Raw genomic sequence first — 16895 nt, 5'->3', positions numbered from 1 at the left:
CAAAAAACCACCAACAACTCACACCTCTAACCCACAAAACCCAACCTAAACCATAACATTTCCAACACCAAAAAAATCCCCCAAAACTAAATAAACTTAACTACAACCCAAAAAAAATTTCTCTATTTATCATCTCTTTTAAAACAACAAAAATTTTATAATTTAACATTATTTAAATTTTATTATTTAATAAACAATTTTTCCCACTTGTCTCCAAGAAAATATTTTCTCCCAAACCAATTAAAAAAACCCCCAATTAAATCTACTTTCCCCCCCAAAAAAACCCTTTAAAAATTCTCTCCAAAGTTCACCCCAAATCAAAACAAGTACATTTAGTGGCGCCCAACGTGAGGCCCAAACCCCCAGCCCCGACATTTAGAGTTTCATGCTCTACTGACTGAGCTAGCAGGGCAATTTCACAGCACCAATTTCCTTTTCAGTAACACTGTAATGCAGCTCTGGGGTTTTTGGGGTCTCCCCCAAAACCAGCTGCCATGGGTGTCCCAGACAGCAAAGTCCAGTTAAGCAGGACCTGTCTGGGCCCCTCAGGCAGGCTGCAGAACCTCAGGCAGTCTTAACAAGCTCATCTCTTGAGGTCAGCTCTTTTGGGGCTCTGGAGCCCCGAAAGCCACCTCTAACCCGGCACTCAGACCCTGGGGAAATGACTTCTCTTTTCCACGGAAAATGGTCTCAATTGGCAGCTGCACGCACTGGCCGACGCTGGGGCATCACCCTGAAAATTTGCAAACTTTGCTGGATTTCTCCAAAACGAATGCTGCCACCAAGGAGGACCTCGCAAGCCCTCAGAGCACTAAAGGCCACCTCTCATGTGATACCCAGATCCTGGGGAAATGACTTCTTTTTCCCCATGGAGAATGGTCTCCCTTTGCGGCCACTCGCAAACTTTGCTGGATTTCTCTAAAATCCAGCAAATTTTGCTGGATTACTCCAAAACTGAAGCTCCCAGCAACAGGCTGGGGTACCACCCTGAAAATAGCCCAGTGATTCTCAGCCCAATTGTAATTTTGGGTCTTTGCTTGCTAAGTGCCTTTGGCAGACGCAGGGAGAGAGAGGAGAAGGCTGCGTGAGGTTCCACAGAGGTGTCTTTATTGGTATCTTCTGCAAAGGGTCTCAGTGACAGCTCTTCTGCCAAACTGGGCAGAAATAGGGATTTTATAGGGTATGTGGGTTTTAAAAAACAGTCCAATAGTAAGGGTTGAGGGGAAAGTGACCTATGGTCTTACAGAGAGATAACAAGGGTCCAAAGGTGGGAGAGGGGCTTCTTTTGGTCCACTTATCATGACTAGGCATTTCTTATCTTAGACAACTGACCAACAGGGAGGCCTAGCAGGCCCTGTGCCTGCCACAACACTGTGCACCATTTTCACATCAAACACACCCCAGCAATTTCCTTTTCCCACCAGGAGTGTTATCCAGAGACCCAACAACTTCAGCCCTGTATTTCCAGGACATTCATAAGTTATATAGCTGTATTCTTTATTACAGTATTGCAGGGCCTATAATAGTTGTTACACACTTATAATAATAGTTATACAGCTCTGGTCAAGGTGGCACTCTATCACAAACCCTTATTTTCCCCAGACATCCCAACTTCCCAGAAAAATTGCTCTCTTTGCTGAAACTTGTTTTTTGCCCAAAGGCGCTTTTATTTTTGACGCTGACTCGCTCACTGTTTTCATCACAAAGTATTAAATATAGGAGAGCTTTAAAAAAATAAGGGGAAAATTTAAAAAAAAAAATTGTTAAATGCAACACGGAACTTCACATAAAAGTCAGTTGTAGTTTCCACAGCAACTACAACCTGGCCCGATTAACGCAGGCATGAACAGTTCCATCGTCATAAATCTGGAACTAATCTACATGCATAAAATATGCAGCTGAGTGCACAAAATCAGCAATGGCAAGTGCAGTTTGGCACTTCTTATTGTTTAACTTCACAGCGGGGAGAACAATTATCCATTTTTGGTGGAACAGCTGCATGTTCCTATGCAAATCTTAAAATGCATATTCTTGTCTCTGCCTAAAGGCACGAGCACAGACTGCCAGCTAAAAGGCTCTGCTGGGGCTCCAGGTACACATCACGACACCTTGGGCACGTCCCCCTGCCTGTGACACCATCAAAAGGGTTGACAAGGAGCTAAACCTCTAAAGGGGACACAGCAAAGGTCACAAGTGAGACCTGGAAGTGGGATAATAGGGATTATTCCTGAAAACCTCTTCCCAAGTCTCTGTGTTTTATTCTTAACTCCTTTCCTATTGAGTTATTCGCCCTCAGCTTACAGAGAAGTATCCTGAAGTGCTGAGAGGATGGAAAGGAGGCTTGAGGAGAGGCAGAGTTTAAAAGATGGGGCACTGTTTCCAAGAAAATCCTTGGCCAAAGCTGCGAAACAAACCGAGCCATTTTCAGGTTTTTTTGGGAACCACAGGGCTTGCAGTAAAACAAAGGTTGTCCCACTCAACACTTCTACTAGAAAATATTGGAAATCAGGGCTCCACACTCAGGAATCTTATTTAACCAGCTTAATCCTCAGTGCAAAGAACCAGAGAATCCAAATTTTCCCAGTTAAGGCTCAGGCCAGCAGACGTTTGCCCCCAAGGCAGGTGGCAGGATTTGGTACAACAGAGCAGGGAGCCCAGGGCACACTCTGCAGCTCCCACTGATGAATCCAGGCTCAGGACACTCATCCCATGCCCATCCCTCATGACCCTGCCCTTCTATCCAGGCATGTGGCATTGCAGGGACCCAAGCTCACCTTGGACTCCAGCAAAATTCCACTTGCCTTACACCAGCGCCGCTTCTGCCAAGGCTGCAGCTCCCACTTAGGTTTTCCATTTCCTTTCCTTTTTTTTTTCCCCTCCTCTAAATCAAGCTGCTCTAGAAAGCCTCACAGGGCACGGCCTGAGGATTATTTTTTAAAGCGCCTTCAAGTTTTTTGGTGATCAGCAGTCACAAAAGCATAAAAGATATAGCTGGAAGGGACCTCAGAAGAGAAACCTGTCCCCTGTGCTCCACCTAAATCACTCCCATCCTGAAAGCCTCCTAGCAATGGAGACACCACATCCTCCCCAGCCCATCTGTCCTGGAATTTTGCTGCCCTTTGCCTTACAGCTGTTCATTTTCTGGAAGCTTAACCCAGCCCTGCCCTGCTGCCGTGTAAACCCTTGACTTTGTGCCCCCACACTCAGCACCTTAATCCTGGCTTGGGCATTCAATCTGCTCAGGAACCAGGATTTTGTCAGCTGGGAGTGACAAAGAAGCCCTTCATGGGTGGCTGTGGTGGGTGTTTGCTTTCTGAGCACTCCTAAAACACCTTCCAGACAAGAGCAGAGCATCTCCCCAGCCTCTCTTTTGGTTCCCCCAAGCCATCACCACCAGGATCATCTCAGATCATCCCACAGCCCTCCTATTACTGGTTCCCCCACCTGACTCCAGGTGCTCCAGCAACTCAGCTTCCTTCCCAGAGCCACCAGCTGGGGCACCAAAGTCACAACACACAGCCCCACAAATTAACCATTCACAGGGAGAGGCAGAGCAAGGGCTGCACTGAAGGCTCTGGGCTATATTGCCCTGGGAATAACAATATTCATAAGGATCAAGCTGGCCTTGATGAATGTGCTTCCTCTCCTTTTTAAGTGCCCCCAGCCACTGCTTTTAACATGCAAATCCTCTCTGGTCACCCGTGATTAGGGGGCTGCTCTGGGCTGCCCGGGAGAGAGGAGAGCTTGATTTCCCCTGCATTGTACTCCACACAATAGCCCCAAAGCAGGCTTTGAAGGGACTTCATCTCCTCGTCCTTGCAAAGGAGAAGCTGCTTTCAGGGGACACGGAGGTCACCAGCTTTGGTGCTGTCAGCTCCAGGCCCTGCAGACACTGCAGGGTGGCTTCCATGGCTTTATCCTTGCTTTACAGCTTCTCCCTTCCTTGGCCAGGACAGCAGGAGCTGTACAAGCAGGGGATGAGCTCTGGACAAAGATCTGGCCCTGGGAATCTGTCATGGACATCAACATCACCTGAGGGGCTGAGAGGGACCCTAGGGCTGGATCATGAGCGAAGCACAGCCCCAGTGAATTCATGAGGGGAGCAGAAGGGCTTCCAGGCAATAGCAGGAGTGTTACGGGAAATCACTGATTCTGCCCAAAATGCACAGCTCAGTGAGAATATTTCACTACCAAACACGTGCCCTTATTCCCAACAGCACACAGGGGAGAGGATGCAGACCCATAAGGAGTGCTCTGGGTAGTGCATCTTATTTTTTCACAGCTCAAAAATAAATAAAAAAAAAAAAATTCCCCCAAACCAGCAAAAAGCAAAAAAAAAAAAGCAAAACAAAACGAAAAAAAAAAAAAAATTCCCCAAACCAGCAAAAAGCAAAAAATAAAGGAAAAAAAATTTCCCCAAACCAGCAAAAAGCAAAAAAAAAAAAAAAAGCAAAAAAAAAAGGATAAAAAATACCCCAAACCAGCAAAAAGCAAAAAAAAAAAAAAAAAGCAAAAAAAGGGGGAAAAAATCCCCCAAACCAGCAAAAAGCAAAAAAAAAAAAAAAAAAAAAAAAAAAAAAAAAAAAAAAAAAATCCCCCAAACCAGCAAAACCAGCTGTAGGGTGCAGACATCCCATGTTAACAGTCCTGCAGGGTAAAAAGGTCTCATCAGTGCTCATGCTCAGGCAGGCAGTCAGGACTCAGAGGAATTTTAGGCCATCTGCCTTAAAAAAAAGCATCAAAAGTATGTCTTTAAAATCCTCTTGCCATTTCTGGGTCAAACAGGCTCGAGATATTCCTCAGCAGGAAGCTGGCATCTTTATTTCTCAGAAGCTGTGGCCCATCATCTAAACAATGAAGCAAAACATCTGGATAAACAGAAGAGCCTGGGGCTTATGTTTGATGGTAAATACCGAGCAGAGGACACCAGCCAGGGAGATGCCTTTGGAAAGCCCTGTGCTGGACCATGTTCCTGCTTTTTCATCATTTATAGGGCTCTTCTGCACATCCTACATGGTTTTTCTTCATTAACAAAGATTAATTGTGGTTATGCTTATCTCACCAACAGGCAAAAATAACAAAATCTATCTTTTTTTTTTTTTTTTTTTTTTTTTTTAATCCAGGCAGACAACAGCCTACAGGTGCTGGTGGCAAACAGGTGAGCTTTCTACACGAGTGGCCAAATTCTGTCATTTTTTAAAGCTTTCAGCTCTCTGCAGCAGCCTGCAATGGAGGCTCCATTCACTAGAGAAAAAAAGAACTGGTGACAAAACTGTGTCATGTCATTAAATCTTTGTTACGACGCCAGCAGATGTGAGATTAAAAATAAACATGCAGACAGATGCAGCCTGTTGGTGGGGAGGAGGAGGAGGGCAAACAGGGGTGGGACTGCTCCTGACCTGTCTCCAGCACCCCCTCCTTCACCTGGCAGCTCAGCAGGAATTAAAGGGCTCTGGGGTGCTAAGTGGTGAGGCCCTTTGTGCCTTCCTTATTTTGCAATAAATAAGAAAAGTTAAAAAAAAAAATATTGGAAGAAGTTTGGGGGGGCCCAATAAGAAACACTGAACAGTAATGCAAGAGCTCCTTAATCATACAGAGGCTGCTCTGTTCCAGGGGATCCTCAGCAGCAAGGACAGGTCTGTGTTAAAATAAGGAACTAACCCCTAAAATCCCTGTTCAAACATGGAAGGATGTTGCTGCACCCGGGGGAGGCAGAGGAGAGACCAAGACCTTCCTGCTCTCTGAGCAGTGCAGATGTGAGAAAGCACAAATAATAACCACGGGATCACAGAATGAGTCTGGCTACAGCGTTCTGCTCCCACCTTCCTGCTCTAGCAGGGACATTCCAGAGCACACAGCACAGGATTGTGTCCACAGGGCTCTGGGATATCCCCAGACAGGGACACTCCACACCCTCTCTGGGCAATCTGTGCTCAGGGACTGCCCAGGACAGTTCTTCCCCACGCTCAGGGGGATCTTGCTGTGCATCAATTTTTCCCTGGTGCCTCTTGTCCCATTGCTGGGCCCTACAGCAGTGCTGTGATGGCCCCAGTGAGGGGAGAGAATGATGCATCTGACTCCATGGAGAGCAGAAGGCTAATTAATTACTTTATTATACTCTATTATTCTATACATCTACATTTTATTATACTATATTATTCTATACGACACTATACATTAATTACTTTATTATACTATATTATTCTATACATCTACATTTTATTATACTGTATTATTCTATACGACACTATACATTAATTACTTTATTATACTATATTATTCTATACATCTACATTTTATTATACTATATGATTCTATACTACACTATTCTGTACATTAATTATTCTATTATACTATATTGTTCTATACATTTAAAACTGAACCTGCCAAGCACTCAACCCTGCACACACTGCACTGAATCTCGTGACTGTCATCCAACAGTCCCAACACACACACTTGGCCCTGACGTGCCAAGGAACCAAAACACCATCACTTTGGGATACAATCTCCATATTGTATGTCCTTTTACACAAACACAGGCACAGCAAATGGATAGAATTGTGTTTTCCCTTTCTCTGATGTTCAGAGAGTGTGAAACCCAGAGATATTCTTGGGAAGAATTGTGCCTCGCTTTTCTCTGCGAAGGGAAATGTGGGGCTGCAGGGCCCCCCAGCTCTGCCATCCTCCCAGGAAGGTGTGTTTCCAGCCCAAAGCAGCAGAACAAACAGCTGCCCTGGGCTGTCACCTCCCGTGTGACCCCAGCAGGAGTCACCAGACACAGATGTGCCCTGCTGACCCCCACAGCTGGGACACCACAGCCTTACGCAACATCCTCTGCAGGAGGGCAATTGAGGCTGAAGAGCAGGTTACCAAAAAGGGATTTTTTAAAATATTTACACCTCACTCTCTGGCCACACCGGTAGTCTTTAATATCTTTAATATTATAATATTCATTATATTGTTACCCACATTATAACGTGCGTCAGTAATGAAATTTGGGTGGATGCTGCTCCAGCCAATACAAGGTAGATGACAATCCAGAGGAGATGCCCTCTCTGGGGTCACAATGTGAGCAACCTGGGGTAGTGGAGAGTGTCCCTACCCATAGCAGGGAGTTGGAACTATGTGCCATTTATGGTCCCTTCCAACCCAGACTGTTCCATGATGTGTCCAACCAGGCCACAGCTGAAAGTGAGGGACACCTGGAAAAAGTCAGGGCACCACCTCCTCTTGTCTGCCACAAATTGTTCCTCTCCAGGTGTGCCAGGGGAGGTTTAGATTGAATAGCAGGAAAGTTTTCTTCATGGAAAGGTGGTGTGGTTTGACACTGGCCAAACACTAGGCACCCACGAAAGTCACTCACTCAGCCTCCCCTGCCAAAGCTGGGCAGAGGAGAGAAAAATTTAAACAAAGGGCTCATGAGTTAAGGACTGGAAGAAAACACTGCAGGGGTAAAACAGGCTCAAGTTAGAAGTAGAAAGTGAGCTTATTATTAAGAAAATCAGAGGAGGATAATAAAAGTAAAATAAGTCCTTAGAAAACACCCTTTCTTTCCCACTGACAGCACAGGGAGCCAGGGTAAGGGGTTTTGGGTCAGTTCTTCCAAAAACCAGGCCCTGCAAGCCCAGCACAAAAGGTTTGTCCAGCACTGGCCCAGGCTGCCCAAGGAGGTGGTGGAGGGATTTAAAAGATGTGTGCCTGTGGTGGCACCTGGGGACATGGCTGTGTAACCTGGCAGTGCTGGGTTAGTGCCTCAAGTTGGTGATCTTAGAGCTCCTTCCCAACTCAAGTGATCCTTGTGAAAAGGCTCTCCTTTCCCACGGGACTAACTAAACAAAAAGGCTGTTCGCAGAAAACCCAGCTTCCATCCTCTTTCCTGAGGCCCATGGCACCTGCTCCCACAGCATTAAGTCCCTCTGGAGCAGATTGCACAGGGCCTTGGAGAGTTTCCCACCACAGCAAAGCCATTTCATGGGCCATGGGCCACCAACAGCCTAGATGTGCTTGGATCCATCAGTCATGTCCAACTGGCCCGACATCAGGAGCAAAGGGCTGAGAGGGGGAATATGGAGAGCTGACTTTTTACAGCAGGGTCAGAGTGGGAGAGAAGCAAAGGTGGGAGATGAAGCAGAGGAGATCTGGGAGTTCATTCTCCAGACATTCCTTTTCCAGCACCCAGAGCGAGCACTGCGTGGCTTTGAGCTGCTGGCTGGGCTTAAACCACCAACAACCTTCTGACAAGAATGCTGGGCACCAGAAACACCTCTTTTGGTGCATTTGGGGCTCATCCCACCACACCAGCCACCCCTCTCCAGTGGCTGGCCATGTAGCTTAGGAAAGACATTGAGATGCTGGAGTGCATCCAGAGGAGGCAACGAGGCTGGAGAGGGGTTTGGAACACACGTGAGGAACCACTGAGACAACTGGGGGTGTTTAGGCTGGAGAAAAGGAGACTCAGAGGTGACCTTACCACTCTCTACAGCTCCCTGAAAGGTGGCTGTGCTCAGGTGGGGCTGGGCTCTTTCTCCAGGCAACACTGACAGAAACAGAGCACACAGACTCAAGCCGCACCAAGGGAAATATAGGTTGGATATCAGGAAAAAAAATTTCACTGGAAGAGTGATAAAGAACTGGAATGGTCTGGGGGAGGCGGTGGAGTCACCATCCCTGGGTGTGTTTAACAAAGCCTGGATGTGGCGCTGAGTGTCAGGGTTTAGTTGAGGTGTTGGGGCTGCGTTGGGCTCGATGATCTTGGAGGTCTCTTCCAACCCAGTGATCCTGTGATTCTGTAGAGGACCTCCATGTGACCTCCCAGGGCAAAGTCACCCGGCTTTGAGAGGCTGGTGGGGATGATTAGGATGCCGATGCATGCTGCAGCCATGCAAATAAATGTGGGGAAGCGGCAGCAATCTGGCCGAGCAGCTGGCGGAAGGTCGGTGAGATGAGGCGACACAAACGGGCCGGGGGGCACCCACGGGGGCTCCAGCAGCACCAGCTCTGATTCCTCCCTGGCACAGCCTCGCTGACGGGACCCAGGACATTGCTCTGGCTGCCCTGGGTGATTCCAGACCCTGGCAGGGGGCTCAGAGACCTTGGCACGGAGTCACAAACACCTGTGCCTTTGATTTTAGCCCATGGAAACAATTACCAACTTTGTGTGAGGAGTTACAAGCCACAAGGGTTTGAGTGGAATGATAGCTGATTTGTCACAGAGTGAAAAAGTAGAATTTTGGGGTTTTAGAATGGCGGTCCAAGAGGCAAGATGGGGGAATCTGGGTTTGTCCTGTCCTTCTTGTCCTCCACCTTCTGCTGGGATAGTGACACTTCTGGATTGGTTTAGAGTAGAGACAGAGTGTCTAACATTGGTGATAGGTATTGGAAAATTATTGTGAATAAAGTATATGTAGTTCTTAGTATAAAAAGCCAACATCACTCCAAGGGCAGTCACTGTGCCACAACCCGACCTGCTGGACAGACCTCAGCAGGTCAGAGAAAGAATGTTATAGACGAGAGAAAATAAAAAACCCTGAGAAGCAGAGCTGAGGAATCTCGACTTCTTCTTTGGCCACGGGGCTGGGAAAAAGACTCTTTAATACCTCGGGGGTCACCTCAACCCCAGAAACCCGAGCCCTGGCCAGCCCCACTCCTGCTCCCCCCGCTCCCACCAGGAGAGGCTCGGCTGCTCCGCGCTCCTCTTACAACTCGGGTCAACCTATTACTCCTAAATCATTCCCTGCTGCCGCTGCTGGCGGCGCTTTTCCCTCTCCCTGCCTCCCAGCGCTCAGCGGGGCCGATGGAAGGAGCTTTGCGCTCGCTAAAGGCCGGCTCGCACATCCCTGCGCTCCAGGCAAGGAGGGCTCGGTGCCTCTTGCTGAGGGCAGGGGTGCTGTGCAACAGAGCTGACACGGATTCCAGCTATGCTCCTGATACACCTGGGACCCCGTCTCGCTCATCCTGGGCTGATTTAAGTCACCTATCCCTGCCCAGGTGTGGCTTGCTGCAGGAAACAGCTGCAGAAGCAGAGCCACAGCCCCTCTGCCAGCCCCTGCCGAGAGGAAAAAGCCAGCCCCGTGTTTTGGGTTCTGTCCCCGTGCTCCATCCCGGGCTGCCAGACTGGGTCCCTCGCTCGTGTGCCAGCTCAGAACGCTCACACGGATGTGCACAGACTCCCAATTCCTGCGTTCTTAATGGCACTTTTAATTACATTTATTAATTGCATTACTGCTCGTCCGAGCCAGGCAATTTCCAATTTCTAAGTTTGATTTTAAAACCTGATAATTTCCCTTTTTTACAATTTTTTTTTCCTTTTTGGTGGAAATCCACCCCACCTTTCAATCAGCCCTCATTAATATGTACCTCTTGTTGCTATCTCTATTAAGTGACCTCCCTCATTATCGGGTGACACTGGCAAACAGCCACCGCAGAGCTATAATTCAATTGAGGAGCTTTTGAAAACACCATAAACACAGCTGGAATGGATGGATGCTTTACAGGAGCTGGAGAGGAATTAGCTGCGGGATAACTGAGAGCGCTCGTTCACGGCAGCCACAGCCCAACCCAACGTAGGAGGAAGGGACATCACAACCACCCAGCCATGGGGGAACTCACCATGCTGGCAGGACAGTGGCACTCAGAGGCACAGGACAAACAGAAGATGCTCTGGCATCCCGTGGGATAAGCCTGCTTGCTTTTTCCAGCCCAGAGATCCCGTGCTGCCCACCAAATATATCCCTGCCCTTGCCAACACGGCGGGTGATCCATGGCACAGCACCCCCAGGAGCTGGGGGCTCCTGGTGGCACCAGTGGCTTCTGCAGCACAGGTCTGGAGGGGAAAGACCAGGTGAGGGATCATGGAATCCTAAAATGGTTTGGGGGTTTGGTAGGGAAGGACCTTAAAGATCACCCAACTCACAAAATCCAGCAGCTTCCCACTGCTGTGGGAGGGAGCAGAAGAAAAGGGTGGTGATGCAATCACTACTTCACTAACCCAGCATCCACAGCCAAATCTCATCACAAAAGCCACATTTCTCTGCCATTCTGCATCTCCAGCCTTCAAGGAGCCGGGGCAAGGGCCGGGAGGCAGTCTGTGCTTCCCTCCTTGGCTGCTGGTAGGTCAGTCCCAGCTTTGGAGACAGCAGATGGGAAGCCAAGATGGTCTAACGAGACATTTGAAAGTCAGGCACAAGCGCCAAGAATGCGAAAACCTGTCAGTCAGAGAGCCCCCGGCTTCAGCAGCATCTCGTTTCTCCTGCTGGTGTGATTTTCCTGCTGGAAAAGGGCGTTTGGAGCAGTCTCCAAACCCTCTGCAAGGGCATCCATGGCAGATGGCCCGGCACCCCTTTGGCTCTCATCTTCCCGGAGATGGTGGGCATGCAGCAGGTGCATCCAGGTGGCCACAGTCAAGGTCTGCACTCCTGCAGTGGCTGCTTTTGGTTAGGGAAGCAAAAGCAAGGGGATTACAGAATCCAGGAGGATTTTCCACCGTCCCACCCGTCAAGATCAACATTCAGTAGCAAAGTCAAACCACCAGAGTGATTTACCACTACTACCAGCCAGCATTCAGTGTGGGGTGAGACAAGAAATCCTTTTTCCAATCCCTGCTTGAGGGCTATGCCATAAACCCGACAGATCCTGCTTTTTAAAATATTTTTAATATCCTTTTTCCTTTTTGTTTTTTTTTTTTGCAGTTGCCTCTAACTTTCACTTTCTGGCACCCCATGGCAGCCCACTGGGTGATGCTCTGGATGGCAAATGACTTCCATTAAGGCAGAGCATTCAAACAATGCATTACAAATGAAACCCTAATGACAGGACACCGGCAGCACCGCTCCCACTTGATATTAATTGGGTGCCACTTCCTTTTAATGGTACATTAATTAATGCGGGATATCAACGGAAGTCCACGACACCCCCATTAATACAAATGAATTCATTATCATCGGTGTTACTACAAGAAATGACAAATAAATCTGTAAAACAGTGGGACACTTCAAATAATAGCCACGAGTCATTAGGTATTGCCTTCATTTATACAACATGCTGCAAATATATAGATGAAATCTACGGATGCTTATCCAGCCACATGTCCCTCTCCATGCCTCCCCAAGCTGTCCTGAGCCACCTTGGAGGGTCACCAAGCTGGCCTGGAAGAACTGGGACTTGTTTTGTCACTTCACTGCCTTCTTGCTATCTCCTCTTATCCCAGCACTTCTCACTATCCCCTTCTCTTGAATCTTCAATAGACCCTCTCATCTAGCACGTGTAATCCTGGAAAGAGGATCACCTTTCCTTGCTCCCATTTTAGCCAGGCCTGCTTTTCTACCTTATTTATTTATTTTACTGCTGTTCTGGCAGAGAAGCTAAAAGCACCTTTCTCAGCACAGAGCAGCCCACCTCTGACCATGGGAGGAGAAAGTAATGTGTCCTCAAAAAACAAAAGAAAAAACCCCGTAACTCCTTTTGAAATCTGGGATTTGTAAGTCCCAAAGGTGCATCAAAAAGAAAGCTCTGCAGCAGCCTGAGAGCAGGTACCCACCCTCAACAGCAGTGAACACAAAATCCATACAGCTGTGCTGATTCAAAAACTACTTCCATGTCTTCCCCTGGATGGCTTCATTAACAGAGAAGGGATCAATACAGGTTCAGCCGGGGTCTCCTCATCGGGCTGGGCTGTGCTGAGGCTGCAGACTCCAGCAGGAAGCGTTCCTGCCGCAGCCAAGGCACAGGCACCACCCTCCCACATCAGGCAACACCCCAATTCCCTGTGTCCCACTGCCCCTGGGCAGAGACAGCCAGGGACAGTGGGATGTGCAGGTGTGGAAAAATGCATATTTTATTATTGAAATATTAAAATTAATACTATCTGTGTTATGTTAGAAAGTTATGCTGTATTCATTCTCTTAAGTAGTGTGTTAAATACAGCTGTAGGTTATCACATAATGTTAAAATAGAAACTATGCAATGTGAGATACTTTTTGTAAAGAAAGGACTCGCACTGAGACAGCAGCCCAGGACACCCGGATCTTTCAGAGAAAGAGAATTTATTGCTCCATTATCAAGTTCTTCCCACCTCGCTCAGCCCTGAAGACTCTGTCAGGATTCAGAGGAAGAAGCTGACACTGACCAGACAGAATCCTGTGTTTGAATGGAATTTATGCATCATGGATGAGGTGTATGAATATGCAACAGGCTGTTGTTTTTAAGGGTTAGTCCTCTGTTAACGTGGCTCCTTTTTCGGGCTTTTTTTGCCCAGAAAGAGGTACCCGAGCTGTCTGTAACTCTTTGTTTTTATTGTCTCATGTTGTCCTAATCATAATTGTCCAAATTATTATTACTCTGATTATATTGCTATTTTTATAACCATTTTATTACTATTAAACTTTTAAAATTTTAAAAACAAGCGACTGGCATTTTCCACACAGGGAACAGCCTTTTAAAATACAATATCTGGAGGCTGACTCAGCCTTGGACAGCAGGAAAACCCAGGTAGGAGCTGGGCTGAGCAAATCAGACACTTCATAAAGACAGGGAAGCCAGCAAACCTAAGGAGAGTTTTTTCCCGAATGTGGACAAAAAGCGTGATCTTTAAAAAGTATCATCTTTTAAAAAAGTATCATCTTCAAACTGAAAGAGGAGAGATTTAGCTTAGATGTGAGAAAGATTTTTTTACCCAGAGGGAGGTGAGGCCCTGGCACAGGTGCCCAGAGCAGCTGTGGCTGCCCCTGGATCCCTGGAAGTGTCCAAAGCCAGGCTGGATGGGATTGGAGCAGCCTGGGATGGTGGAAGGAATCCATAGCCATGGCAGGAGTTGGAATTAGATGAGATTTAAGGTGCCTTCCCTCCCAAACCATGTGAAGATTCCTGGTGTTTCTGTGTGTCTTGTGTTGTGCTCAGGGATGAGACATTCAGGAAATAAGAGAGAAAGGGGAAAAGTTATTTTTAACTTGATGATGCATCTAAGCCACGTCCAACCTGATTTATTTTGTGGGTCTTCTCCATAAGCTGTGCTTTTGATAAGTGTCACTAGAAATCAGGTGTTTGTGCTGGGATTTAACCCCTGAGGGGAGCAGCCCTGGGCCTGTCCCTCACTGAGCCAGGCCCTGTCCTCTGCACCTCACTTTGTCTCCATTTTTTATTTTGTGGGTCTTCTCCATAAGCTGTGCTTTTGATAAGTGTCACTAGAAATCAGGTGTTTGGTGCAGAGAGCAGGGCCCGTCTCAGCCAGGGACAGGCCCAGGGCTGCTTCCCTCAGGGGTTAAACCCCTGGGCCAGTCCCTCACTGAGTTGGCCCATCTCTCACAGACCTGGACCCTGCCCTCTTCCCCCCACACTGTCTCCATTTTTTATTTTGTGGTTTTCTCCATAAGCTGTGCTTTCGGTAAGTGTCACTAGAAATCAGGTGTTTGTGCTGGGATTTAACCCTGAGGGGAGCAGCCCTGGGCCTGTCCCTCACAGAGCTGGGCCCTGCCCTCTGCACCTCACGCTGTCCCCACTGCCCTGGCAGCTTGAAAATCTCCTCACCTCCTGCTCAGGGTGTTTCTCAGGGATTTAGAAGCACAGGGAAGAATTTCTTCCTAATATCAATCGCAAACCTGCTCTCTGTCAGCGTGAAGCCAGTCCTCAACTGGTTATCAACTTGATAACCCCCTGTGAAAACCTGACCTCTCCTTCAAACTCCCCCCTAACCATGGTTTGGGGAAGGATGGCAGCAAACACTTCTAAAAAGCATTTTTTTCTGCAATGGCATGTGTCTGCCTGAGGTCTCATAACCTCTGTGTTGAGGCAAACAATTTTTCCCTCTAATTTCTCCTCATGTTGCCAAAGGAACCAGCCTTTACAATCCAGCCCAAAGAATTGGCCAAGCACACTGGGAAGTCACACCAGAAGAAGGGTCAAAGCAATCTACTGGTGACACCAGTTATGTCAAGCAGATTTTAAAAATATCTTAAGTGGTTTTTTAAAAGACCTGGTGTTTTGTGACAATAGCGCTTGGCTGGTGTTATTGTGATGTTAACTGGGAACATCACAAGATCCAAGGCAATGGGGTCCTAAAAGTTCACCACAACATCTCCTGCAGGGATAATACAGCAGGAAAAGGCTTACACAGCACCTTCCAGCATGGGACACCTGTGTTAAAGAGCAAGAACAAGGTGGGAAAGGGGAAGGATAGAGAAAGCAAACGAGAAAGAAAAAACCTGCACTTTTGTCCTTTTCTAGAAAACAGAGAGATGACTCCATCCTTCCCTCCCCCAGTTCACCACATTTTGAATCAGCTTTCTTCTTGCAAGCAGCAGAGGAGATCCCAGCTCTGCCCGCATCCTTGGCAGGTCCAAGGAATTCACATGGCATTAGAGGAAATTGGGAGGGAAAAATCCCAGACCCAGACAGACCCAAACCCACAGAACCCTGGCAAAACCTTCCTTGCAGAAACCATTCCCCTTGAGACGCTGTCTTCAGTCCCAGCCTTTTCCTGAGTGCTGACATCCCCCATCAGGAGCACACCAAGCCTTATCACCTGTGGTGTGGCTGAGGAGCAGGACAGAGTCAGGATCATTTGCCAGGGCAGGCAAAAACCAACCCTGCATCTCTCCCTCCCTCCCAGCCCTCCTGCCAGGCTCCTGCTCCCCTTCCCGTGCTGATTGGAGCAGCTCATCCTTCTGCTGATTGCAGCTGATGGTCCTGCCTGGGTTTTGCCCTTCCAGACCAGACCCTCAATTATGAAGGGTCTGGTTTTTATAAAAGGTTTGGGTTTTTAACTGGGTTTTTTTGTGTTTTTTTTTTTTTTTTTTTTTCCTCCCAGTTAATCTAGTGAATTTATTTTTGCCTGGGCTCTTTCCTGCCCTGCCTGGATGTGCTGATGGATTTTGGAGCTTGCCAGAATCCAGCGAAAAACCAGGCTCTCTGGGTAGTATTAACTTCTAACCCCCGTGTAAAAATAGCTGCAATAAAGCAGAGTGAATAATATCAGCTTCACCTAATGTAACTTTGATTAAAAAGTGCTGCCCTCTTCATCACTCCTGGGTGGTAACTCCAGGGAAATGTCCTTCCTGAGGGATGGAAAGAGAACAGCCAGTGCCACACAGGCACATTCCAGGGCTGAGCCTCACAGGGAAGGTGGGGGCACCAAACTCTGAGGAAAAGCCAACAAAATAGGGGGAAAAGGCAGATTCCTGCCCATCTGGGTAGCAAGGCAGCCCAGATTGGTATTCCACAGTCTGTGTGAGCTCGAGGAAATCGCTGTGCTGTCATTTTCATGCAGCAATCACCTACTCCTGACTCCTGACTCCTTCCATCCCCAATCCCTTCCCTGAGATCTGAACTCTGCATTTACAAACCACCCTGGAAAAAAGATGGGGTCAGGGTGTGGGAAGAAGACTCACACAACAAAACCTCTGGGGAGAGTTTCCCTGTGGTGTGATTGTCTCAAAGGTGCTCAGTTCGTTTTTGGGGGGTTTTGACCCTTCCAACTTAAGTCCAGCTTCCAAACCGCTGAAGTCCATGGCACAAAAGCCTGATCCCTTCCCTTCCCTCAGATGCAAAACCTCCCAGGTATTTAATTATTCTCCTCTTCACTCCTGGTGCTGGCAGACTGTGTCAGGAGCTGTTTTGTTACAGCATGCAGGAGGAGGCAGGGAAGGTTTTAATTTCACGCCATGCACCAGGCGCTGCAATTTTGGACACTGTTTGTTATCTGACTTCTGGCCCTATCTCAGGTCCTGGCGCTCCTCAGGCAGCCATGGCCAGTTGGCTTTTTAATTTATTCTCTGCTAGAATGGGGATTCTGTTCAAGTGAGAGCCCTCACTGCCCAGGCATGCTGCTTTAATAACAAAATGCCTTCAAGTTTGGAGGTGAGGCTCGGTGCCAGGCTCAGTGCCACTCCTGGGGGGATGCAGCT

General features: G+C 47.8%; 1 protein-coding gene across 1 annotated transcript in view; it reads right to left on the bottom strand.

Annotated features, from left to right (window-relative positions):
* Positions 1-16895, bottom strand: part of CDH23 (cadherin related 23) — a 217816-nt gene that overhangs the window by 129702 nt on the left and 71219 nt on the right. The gene's annotated exons all lie outside the window — the stretch shown is intronic.

This window comes from Melospiza georgiana, chromosome 8, assembly GCF_028018845.1.
Source record: "Melospiza georgiana isolate bMelGeo1 chromosome 8, bMelGeo1.pri, whole genome shotgun sequence".
NCBI lineage: Eukaryota > Metazoa > Chordata > Aves > Passeriformes > Passerellidae > Melospiza > Melospiza georgiana.
Note: the sequence above shows the minus strand (reverse complement) of the source record. Positions and strands in the feature narration are given on the sequence as shown.